This window comes from Corapipo altera, unplaced genomic scaffold (assembly GCF_003945725.1).
Source record: "Corapipo altera isolate COAL_440 unplaced genomic scaffold, ASM394572v1 1, whole genome shotgun sequence".
In the NCBI taxonomy this organism is placed as follows: Eukaryota; Metazoa; Chordata; class Aves; order Passeriformes; family Pipridae; genus Corapipo; species Corapipo altera.
Genome location: NW_020884873.1, coordinates 9,287,688 through 9,297,854, shown reverse-complemented (window position 1 = coordinate 9,297,854; position 10,167 = coordinate 9,287,688). Strand labels below are relative to the sequence as shown.

Here is a 10,167-nt window from a genome sequence, read left to right as displayed (position 1 = left end):
CCAATCCAACACGGCCCCGGTCAAAATGGCAAGCTCGAAGTCAGCGAGGCTAAAGTTAAAGCTCCCCAAACTCTGACAGTCAAAGACGATCCGGGCAAAAGCTGCTGTGGATGTTTGTACCTGCAAAGGCAGCTGAAGCCCCGACGAGCCCCCCGCACAGGCCGGGGGGTGGGTACCATGAGGTGAACCCCCCGACCCTCGGCTCCCCCTCTCGCTGGGTATGGTGAGGAAGAGGAGGGGAAGCTGCCTGGGCTAACAAACCCAGTAGGGGCACCCGGGCCAGCCCCGATGCCGCGGGGTCCGCGCCGCCCCGCCGGGCTGTCCCCCGGTGCGCTCCCCTGGCGGGGGGAGCAGGGGGAGCTGCCGCCGAGCCCCGGCGGAGCGGAGCGGCCCCGTCCCGCCCCCTGCCCACCCCCGCACCCGCCCAGCCCCGGCGGCGGGGGCGAGGCTGCCCCGCGGGTGACCCGCCCGGCGGGCGCGCCCCCTCCGCATCACACGAGGGGGCAGCGCGGCTGCTCGCTCTGCCCCGGCGCCCGCCTGCCTCCCTCCTCTCGCCGCCTCGCCGCAGCCCGGGCTCCGCCGAGTCAAAGCGCGGATCAGGTTCCCTGCCTCCAGTATAAAAATCTCGGCGAGAAACCTCCGGCGGGAGAGAGAGACGGGGCGCGGGCGGAGCGGGGCGAGCCCGTCCGTGGGGAAGCGAAGGGACGCGCGGCGGCCGCACCAGCCGCTGCTCACCGGGGACGGTCGCTGCTCGCCCCTTTCAGCTGCGCGAGAAGAGCTTTTGGACGCCCGAAGTAAGTCCGAGGCGGCGGCGGGGGCTCCCAGGGGGAGTGTGCCCGAGGGATGGTACCCCCCTAGCACATCTCCTCGGGTCTGACAGCGCTCGCTCCCCCAGGGGCAGGGTGGGAAGCACTTCGCCCTTCCCTGTCTTGGCTCCGGGACACTTGCCCCAGCAGGGCTCCGCAGAGGGTGGCCGGACAGAGGGGCCGTGGGGCTGGGTGGGCGCTCGATCCCAGCGGGCTGGTGGCGAGTACCTGATAGCACGGAGACATCTGCCCGAGGGGCAGACGGGGGACGAGGTCTGGGGGTGTCCGGGAGCACCCCGGGCACGGGACCGCGCAGTGCCGTGGTGGGGCGTCGGCGGCGGGTCGGTACGTGGGAGCGCTTAAATGCCCAGGCGGGTGAGAGGGAGAGAGGTGCCGGTGGGTGACGTGACCCAGAGGGAAAGGGAGGCAGGAGTCCTCGGGCGGGTCCATTTAGAGAGGATAAAAGGGCAGCGGAGTGACCCCGGAGCGGCAAACCCCCTGCGGGTCCCAGTTACCGTGTGCCAGCAATGTCCCTGCTGAGACTCGGGATAACGAGTTTAAGTTGTACTTTCAGACCGAACACTGCAACTGATATTTTTTCCTGGGACTTTGCTTTCTTATCCCTAGTTTACTTCTGGTGGAACAACTGAATCTAGCAAGTGCTGATAGATCTATTTAAAACTGCCATTGTTAGTTTGTGTCTTCTGCCTCCTCCAGAGGGATGGGTTGGGAGAAAGTCTGAGTTAACAATGGTGAAAACACAGTTTCCTCTTTGTTGAGCATATATGTTATTCTGCAAATCTGTTGTGGTCTCCAGTATTGGTGCTTCTAGCTCCTTACCCTCCTTTCCCCCCTCCTTTTTAAAAGTAGAACTTTTCAGGGGGGAAATGTAGTCTTCATTCTTTGAGAGCTTATCTGCTCCTTTTGCATCTTCCAGTTGGCTGTCGCACATCTTTCTCTTCCACACTGCAAGTGGCTTTTGGTGAATGTCTACTGTGCTTTAGCTTAGAGATACACTTGGAATTTGGCTTCTAGGATGTAAACCTTAGAGACTAGTTGGTTCTTGGGAACATGGTGGCATGTTAAATCTTTCTCTGTGAGATAACCCTGCATCTATGGATAGTGTTTTAATTAGATCCTGTTTGCTTTAAATTACTTGTATTACTGTAGAGGAAGGCTTTACCTGTGGCCATCAAGTCTTGAATTCTCTGCCCTTTCCTTGTTTTGCCTTCAGGCATTGATTTTTTTTTTTTTAGCTTTTAGCAAAGCCCAACTTTTTTTAGCAAGAAATAGTAGACTGAGTGTGTAACTAACGGTATTAGGAAGAAGGAGGGAAGGGCTGGGGAGAGAAAGAGAGTAGGAAAGGAAAGTTGTTACAAAGAAATAATTTTACTTGGTCTGAACAGTGGTCTTGAGCTGATTACAAAACAAATTTAATGTTTCTGTGTGTTTGTTTTGTTTATTTCAGTTTCCTTCTTGCAAAGGAATAAAAATAAAATAAAAAGTCTGAACTTTTAATCATGAGAAATGGTTTGAAGACAAAAAGGAACCAAGTATTTGTGACAGAATTTATTAATTTGCTGGAGAAATTAAAATTTGGAAGTGCACGGACGGGGTACTTCATTGGACTAAAAAAAACCCCCAAACCCCTAAACCAACCCAAAAAAGCAGCAGCAAAAAAACTTGCTGCATAATTTAGCGACTTTTCCTAAAGAGGAGGAAAGCAGATGTTTAATATACTCCTGTCTTCAGGCTAAGCTAAACTCTTTGGTGACTTATTACACACGAAGCTTTGTGTGAAATTGAAGGAGCAAAATTTACTGACTTTAGCACACTCCCGAGCCAGCTCTTGGGTGAGAAAAAGAGAAACCAGCAACAAATCTTTTTTTTTTTTTTTTTTTTTTTACAATTGATAAACCTTTTTTTATAGTGTAGAAAAGGCCTAAGAAAAACAGACTTTTTGCAGTTATCCAGATGTCTATCCCCAGATATTTGAGATGCAGTTTGTGGCTGATACACCCTTACCAGCAGAAGATTTGTCTTGCTATAGTATTACGAAACATAGCCCTACTATCCCAGTACCATATGCCTGCCTGTGTTCTACACCCATAATGACACTGGGGACACTTTGGAGGCTTATCTTATTCCTGACACAGCTGTACTGATGGATGTTTTGTGTAGATTAATTTTTCTGCCACAAATGTGAATATTATTACTTAGTGGACTTCTAGCAGTCATGGATCCAGCGAGGTCCTTCCCTGACACATCCTCTATTTCTTCTTGATTGTTCTGGGAATAGTTGTTACTGAGTGCTCAGGTAATAGTTTAAAATAATACTTTACAGAAGCTCTGAAAATGCACTCTTTCTGTTTTGTTTTTGTTTGTTTGTATTTTTTTTTGGGGGGGGGGGGCGTTGTTCGGATTTTTTATTTTGTTGTTGTTGATTTCCTTTTTTTTTTTTTTGCCAGGAAAGATACAATTTGTCTAGTGTTATAGTGTAACAAGTGTTTTAGTGTAACACTAGGGTATTAGGGATGGAGTTGGCATGGCTCATTGCTCCTGCTCTGTTCAGGCCCCCTCATTACCTACATTCCCAACCGTGGCGTTTTCTGTGGGAATTGGTCTTTAACAATGTCTGCTTTGCTTCGATATTTATAACCTCTTGCTGATCAGTGTATCAAAAGCATTTTCATTTAGAGGATGCATTTCAGGACTTTAATTGAGGAAATCTCTTTGTTTCAAGCCTCTATAATAAACCATTCAAATCGCTGTCTTTGAACGAACTAGGTCACTGTAACGCGTGCACACATAGAGTGATTCTCATCTGCTTAGGGTAGCTGAAACTCAGTTGAGCCATATCCCTGGTGAGCTTGTCCCTGATTTATCCTTCTTGGACTGGCTTGTTCACAGGGAGCTTATGCTGAAAATTCACTGCTGGAGGTCATTCTCCATTCTTGGCATCTCTGGCAGCCTTAAGCTTAAATTGCAGTCTCGTTTTCTGTCCAATCAATACCACTCTTATGTCGCTGAGTTTCCATGGTGCCCCCAATCTTCTGTCTACATATTGATGTCTGACAGCAGGAATAGCATTCTGTGTCACTATATATACTTACTAAACCTGTCAAAACTATTTAGGGTCTGTCGCACTAATTTATATCCATATCCTGATATTATTTGTATCTGTTGAGCTTTGACTGATGGAACTCGCTGCACTAAGGAATCAGCCCCAACAATGCACTCCAGGGATGGCTCAAGGAATGGATGTTTTGAGAAAGGGGAAAAAGACTCTCTTCTAGAGTAGCTGGGGTAGTCTAGAATCCTTTGAGCACAAAAGAGTCATTTTGAAAACATCCAAGTCTCAATGGCTCCAAGTTAATGCTTTGGAAATCATTCTTCATTGTGCTGCTCTGAATGCACAGAGGGTCCTCTCTGATGGAGCCATGCAGAGGAAAATAAAAAAGTGGGCATTGTCAAGTGTTCAATGTGCATTTAATGAGAGGTGGGGAAAATTTGAGTCAGTTGTCTTACATCAGTTTCTTCAGCAGAAACACTGTGGAAAAATTAAATTAAAGGAGCCAACAATGTCTTCTGTAATGTGGATGTTCTTGTTTTACTGCAATAACTCACAGAGTGCAGTAGTTATGTAAGAAATGATATGGTGGTGTTTCTGTGGACTGACATAGCAGCAGCTAAACTAGGTGAGAAAAGGCATATCTTTTGTGTATCACTAAATTTCAAGGTACTGATTCTTGTTATTCATGCCAACAGTAATAGACTCTAAAAAAAACAATGGATTTTTTTTTTATTTAAATATGCTTTGCAAACTGTTGTATTTGAATTGAATGGAAGTGGTCATCAGCTGAAGAAACTCTTTAATCTCACTACCTTTAACATGAGATTGATCCAACTCTTGAAATAAAAACTGGCAGTCGGTATGGGATTTGTTGGTTAAAATTTTTCTTGTTCTGAGTTGCCGGAAGAACTGATTTTATGATGTCAAGTTCATCAATACTTTTCAGACACTCTTCAGGCTCCTACAGTCTTCTCACTAACGAATACTTTCACTCGAAGACTTAAAAAGCCCCATTGCAGGTGGTAGTATTAAAGTAGTTCAGTTTATGTTTTCAGCTATGGTTTACTCTACCATCATGGAAAGTGTCAGTAGGACTTTACCAAACTAGATGATCTCTTGGCCAATACGTCTTACCTTCTTTTATTCCAAGGAGTAGAATCACAGAGCCATTATAATATCTGGCTCTGCCTTCTGCAGTGGCACCATGATGGTTCTGTTGTTTTTTAATTTTTTTTTAATTTCCTTCCTTGCTTATATGTGGGAGTGGCTTTGTAAAAGCTGTAGTCATCTTGCAGACTACTTTTTAATCTTTTTCAGACTGAAGATTGAGAGGACACAGCTGTAGGCAGTTTCATGGGAGATGAGAAGGGAGAATGTGAATGTAATGAAGAGCTAACTATATTACTGATACAGCCAGGGGATTTTTCACCCTCACCATCCCTCTACTCCAAAAGGCCACTACCCTTCCTTGCACATTCTGGTTTCAATGTGGATAACCTCTGGAGGTGAGGAATGGAGCTAACTGTGTCTGAGGCAAAATACAGTTCCATGAAGTTAAGCAAAATATATTAATGTGTTATTTTGGGCCCTAGGAGGACACTGCTCAGTCAGTGCCACTGATTGCATGGCAGCTGCAAGAGAGGGGTAAAGACTTAGAGTAGAAGAGCATTACAGGAGTTGGGGACTTTCTGATAAAAATAGTCTCTGAAAATAAATAGTGCTTGGGGCTCCAGTACACTGCCATTTAGCAAACTGTAAAGTTCAATTTTAAACTGGGCCTTCCTCCTTTGAGGCCTGCCAGCACTATTTCAGAGCTCATTAAAGATTTCACAAGAGTATTATAAAAATCTTCTCATTAGTTTCTACAGTTTCAGTGTAGCTTGGACCTTGTAAACATCCCCTATTTTGTTGTAGATTATATCATTGTCAAGTGCCTGTGAGAAGGGAAGAGAGAGAGGAGAAATTCTGTAACACCTCAGTGTAAATGCATGTTTTGGAATTGGTCAAACAGCTAGCTACCAACTTATATGAAACAGAATTTTTGCTATCTTCCAAAAAAATTTTTGGAGCTACTCCCTACCTGTACAAAAGCTCTCCTCTTAGAATAAAACCAGATGGAACAATTGGGAGGAAAGAGGAGGCTGGATAGACTCTGCTTTTCTTCTGCAAGCATCCTTCTACACACCTGGGCTGATGCTCAGTTGTCTAAGGGAGGCTGGTCCAGCTGACAATGGAGACAGGCACAGGACTGCTGAGGCTGGTAACGAAGTGGAGGTAGCCTATTTCGTAGACTTGAGTGCAAAGTTGGTCTTGACCTCCTGAGCTTGTTAAGGCAGATAGACCACTCTGCTGTTGTCTTTACCATCTGACTTTGCTAACTGCATCATCTGTTGCCTTATGCTGCCCCAAAAGATCAGAAAGTCAAAAATCAGAGAATTTCACTTTATGGGTGTATGGGAAAGGAGGAATTCCTTGTGTATTGACACAAACAGTAAATACATAGATATCTGTGGAAGCAGAGTATCCCTGCCCGATTGAAGGCAACAGAAAAAACTGAAATAACTTCTCAGATTCAGTTCCAGTGAATATCAGGTACAAAAGCTGTTTTGTTCTTTTTTCTTTTTCTTTTTTTCCCCTCGGTGCCATGTGAACAGTGGCATTGGTTTAACAAACAACTAAAAATGATATAACTATTACATTTAAGGCTTCCTTGTTTTGACTGGCTCATTAATACAATAGATTCATTTATGTATGTGTTTATTTTTTTAACTCTACTTCTCATGCATCGTGGATCTCAAAGCGCAAAAGAGTCTTAGTAGTGCAATGCAAATGTATGTACCCATCTGTAGCCAACAACAGAAGGCTCACAGTCTGTAGCATCTTTGCCTCTGTGATAGGAGTATCTCAAATGTGCTTAATACTGAGTGTAAGCATTTGTCATATCAAAATCTTTGTATTTAAAGATATTTTACAGGTGGTTTTGCCTTTGTCTTTTTTTTTTTTTTTTTTTAACAGGTTTACAGCATGTGAGCAACAGTGGAAAGACGGACTTTGTCTCAAAAATATCCATTTTAACACTACCGTGATGCACTTTTAGGCACTTTGTTAGATGGTAAAGGATGAATCTCTTAAGAAAGGTCTATTGACTTTGAAAGTGAGATGGGAAGGGAGTTGGAAATAGCCTTGGTAGAAAGATGGCATCTCTAACATGATGATGTCTCTGTAGTGGCACTACAAAGTCACAGCTTACTTTCAGACGACCAAACTTCTTCCGTTTCAATATTGAGACCTTTCTCAGCTCACTAGAAAGCATATTCTTCCTGTTGAGCAGAGATTAATATTAAACCAGACACACATCCTCCAGCAATTATTTAGAAAAAGCCGATGTTTCAGCAATAGCCTCATCAGAATAAGGATTATAGAATTGAGACTAAGATTTAGAAAGAGTAGGCAATCCTTTGTTTTGGTAGCAAATTCTTCAAAATAAGGTGAGCTATAGTGCTGCTAAATGGTTGTGAGTCTTCTTGTACTTCTTGCAGTAAAATATCATTGCTTTTATTGAAAGTGCCTTTGGAGTGAAGCATCTTTTAGTAAATTAAAGATAAATCAAGAGATTGTTCTGATATTCTTCCTTAATTCCAGCAGGAAAACATGTTCTTCCTTTAGTTTGAATAATAAAATTTACAAGTTAGAAGTAGCCTCCCCACCTCTATCACATTAAACACAAATAATTTGAACTTGTTCTGCCTAGGATGGTTTCACCTGGAAACCCAGTCTTCTATGGTTCTGGCTTAGCTTTCCTCCTGGTGCTGACAAAAAACCCCTGAGATGCTCTGGTTGCTTCCCAGTAGCTTGTGCCACCTGACTGTCTGGTTGTTTGCTTGGATTACTGCCTTCCCAGAGGTCAGAAAGATGTTTTGCTTCGTGCGAGAGTCACTTGCTTTTATTAGAAGCCTGTCTGGTTGCAGCTGATATGCAGTAGGGACGGATGGATGGAAAAAAATCTACCAGCTTTCCCTTTAAGGTCAACAGATAGGATTTTCAGCAGTCTTCCAAAAATGCTGCAAGCTTTGATTCAGGAACTTCATGTCATTTCACTTATTAAATCCTCACTTTTCTAAGCTGTCCCTTCAGCCCGTGTTTCTTGTCCGATTTGCGCATTGTCAGACGCTTTTGCTAATCTCTGTAGTTGATGTTTGCTTAAGTGATTATTTGGCAGAAGCGTATGAGCGGGCGTGTGTGTGTGATTGCTGTTGGCATGGCAGTTGGTATGATATGGCATTAGCATACTTGTTCCATGCTGTGGGCCTCCTCCTCTTCTAGGCTTATTTATGCAGCAGAAGGACAAAAAACCCCCCCAAACCAAACCAGAAACTCACGGGGGAGCCGCTTACAGTGATCCTCTAGCAGGTTTGACGAAAGATCTACAGATTTCAGAGGAACCTAAAGGTTGCTTTCACTTTCTTTCTGTTACTAATCCTAAATAGACCATCCACCAGCAGAGGATTTTCAAAGAGCTGCAGGAATTATGGGCTACCTAAATAGGGGCATCTACATTGAATCTAGTCTTCCCTACGCTTGCAAAATAGCATGGGAACTGCATTTATGGGATGATGAGGAAAAGGCAAACTCCTCTCCCTTCATGTTTATTTGCTCAAGACCATGTCTTTGAATGGGACATGGGTTTTAGTTTGTGTTTTGGACTCATTAACACTGAGTGGCTATTGGGATTATTTGTATATATGTTTTAGGAGGTGCCATTCTCTTCCTTCCATAGCTAATAATTTGAGATATAGTCTTTGCACCTCTTGTGCAATGTTAGAACATCTTTATGGGGTCCGAGTTACCTCACTGAGAACAGTGAGATTTACTCAGACAATGTAAATGTAAATGTGCCTGTGAAATCTTTGCTTGATCAGTACCTTCATTTATAAGTTTAACACAATTAGTGGAAACAAAAATCTCTGATGACACAGTAGGTGTTCAGGTCCATACCCTTTGTGAGTGCATGGGGAGGAAATCTCTTGTGATAAGTTTTATAGCAAGACATTTATCATGGGGCCTTTGACAGCTTCACTTGATATTTTTCTGGGCATCTGTTTGAGCATGAGTTGCTCTTGTACTATTTTTTTTTTTTTTTTTTTTTTTTTTGTAAAAGTCAAACTAATGGTGAACTGGGTTTCTCTTCCACTTTCTGATGTAAACTGCTTCTGTTGGTCCGTGTTAATAACTGTATCCTTTCAAGGTAGGATCTGGGCTGTGCATAACCCTTTGCTGTAAACGTGTCCCTGAATGATCGCTTGGTGTTGTAAACATTCTGAGTTTATTCTGATGAGAAGTAGAGGCTACAATCTTCCCGCTGGGATCAGCCCTTGGTTTTATCTCTGAAGGGAGAAATCTTCCGGGCTTAACATCTGAAATGTTTTGTAAAGTTGGCTGAAATGAGAAATGTAGGAGAGAGGGGAACATTTTCTCTCTCTGTCTATAACTACGTGCAAAATCGGTCATGTTTTCATGATGGAAAAAATCTGAAGTTCAAAAAGGGATGAGAATGTGAGGAAAAGTATGTGAACTTCCTGCTGTTACTCATAATTTTGATCTATAAAAGTTATTTTGAAGCTGCTTTCAAAAATATTTATAGATGCTTCTATTACTTTGCAACTGAGTTAACAAACATCTCTCTTACATCTATTTACAAACATCTCTTCTTACTTGGTAGTATAATGTGCTACATGATCCTGGCCTTTCTTTGGCTGCTTCTCTGTGCACAAATACAGCATCTCTGTGCTAATTTTCCCAAAGGGTTAGAGCATTTGAGAACAGCTGGAGATTGAATACTGACGCACAAGAAAAGGACTAAAAAATGAAGGTGGTGTGTTACAGCATCTACTGTGTTCATTTAATTGCTGTGTACTATATTTTAGTTTGAATTATTTATTACTATATCTGAAAGTCCTTTAAATAAGAACCCCTCTTTCTTGTGCTAACCACAACTGTAGGTTGAGTGGATATGGCGAGTGTGTGTTTGTATAGAGGGAAAAAAAGAGACGTGTAGAAACCTTGCCCTGACATCATGCTTTACACACATACAACAAAAGCAAGTGTCTGCTTGGAGAAACTTTTCAAAACTGTAGGGATGTGTAGCAAAAATACGTCAGATAACTTTAGACTTTCCAATTGTGCAACATGTACTATAAATGACAAGTTCACATCTTTGTGCATTGACACTTTCAGCACGTGCAACAAGGCTCCAATTCTGGTTGGGATTTTACCAACTGAGATTTCTCA

The 10,167-nt window shown here is 43.2% G+C and overlaps 1 protein-coding gene across 1 annotated transcript in view; it reads left to right on the top strand.

Annotated features, from left to right (window-relative positions):
* Window positions 1-511: 511 nt before the first annotated feature.
* PTN (pleiotrophin) overlaps window positions 512-10,167 on the top strand; it is a 72,757-nt gene continuing 63,101 nt past the window's right edge. The window contains exon 1 of the mRNA XM_027662229.1: window positions 512-794. The gene's annotated coding sequence lies outside the window, so the exon portion shown is untranslated. The remainder of the gene's footprint in view (window positions 795-10,167) is intronic.